This window comes from Egretta garzetta, unplaced genomic scaffold, assembly GCF_000687185.1.
Source record: "Egretta garzetta isolate BGI_Z169 unplaced genomic scaffold, ASM68718v1 scaffold448, whole genome shotgun sequence".
Classification (NCBI taxonomy): domain Eukaryota; kingdom Metazoa; phylum Chordata; class Aves; order Pelecaniformes; family Ardeidae; genus Egretta; species Egretta garzetta.
Window position 1 is genome coordinate 1,668,632 of NW_009260497.1, and position 595 is coordinate 1,669,226.

Consider the following 595-nt stretch of genomic DNA (forward strand, 5'->3'; position numbering starts at 1 on the left):
CCGGGCTTTTATTTATTTACTGATTATTTTTTTTTCTGCCTTGATTGCCGAGTGAGGCAGCTTTCCACTTCCCAAAGGAAGCCTTTGAACAGGATCTGCCAGCGGGACACGGGAGCCGGATGAACCATGGGAGATTGGGGTGTGACGGGGGTAAGGGCAGAGGGTGCTGGGGTGCGCAGCCAGGCCCATCATAAAATCATGCAATTGTTTGGGTTGGAAAAGCCCTTTAGGCTCACCAAGCCCAACCATTCCCATAACCCTGCCATCCCACCACTAACCCCTGGCCCTAAGCACCTCCTCTGCCCAGCTTTTAAATACCCCCAGGGGTGGGGACTCGACCCCTGCCCTGGGCAGCCCTTTCCAGTGCTTAACAGCCCTTGCGGGTAAGGAATTTTTCCCAATGTCCAACCTAAACCTGCCCTGGCACAACTTGAGCCCGTTTCCCCTCATCCCATCACCCGTTCCCTGGGAGCAGAGCCCGACCCCCCTGGCTCCCCCCTCCTCTCAGGCAGTTGTAGGGAGCGATAAGGGCTCCCCTCAGCCTCCTCTTCTCCAGGATGAACACCCCCAGCTCCCCCAGACGCTCCCCAGCAGC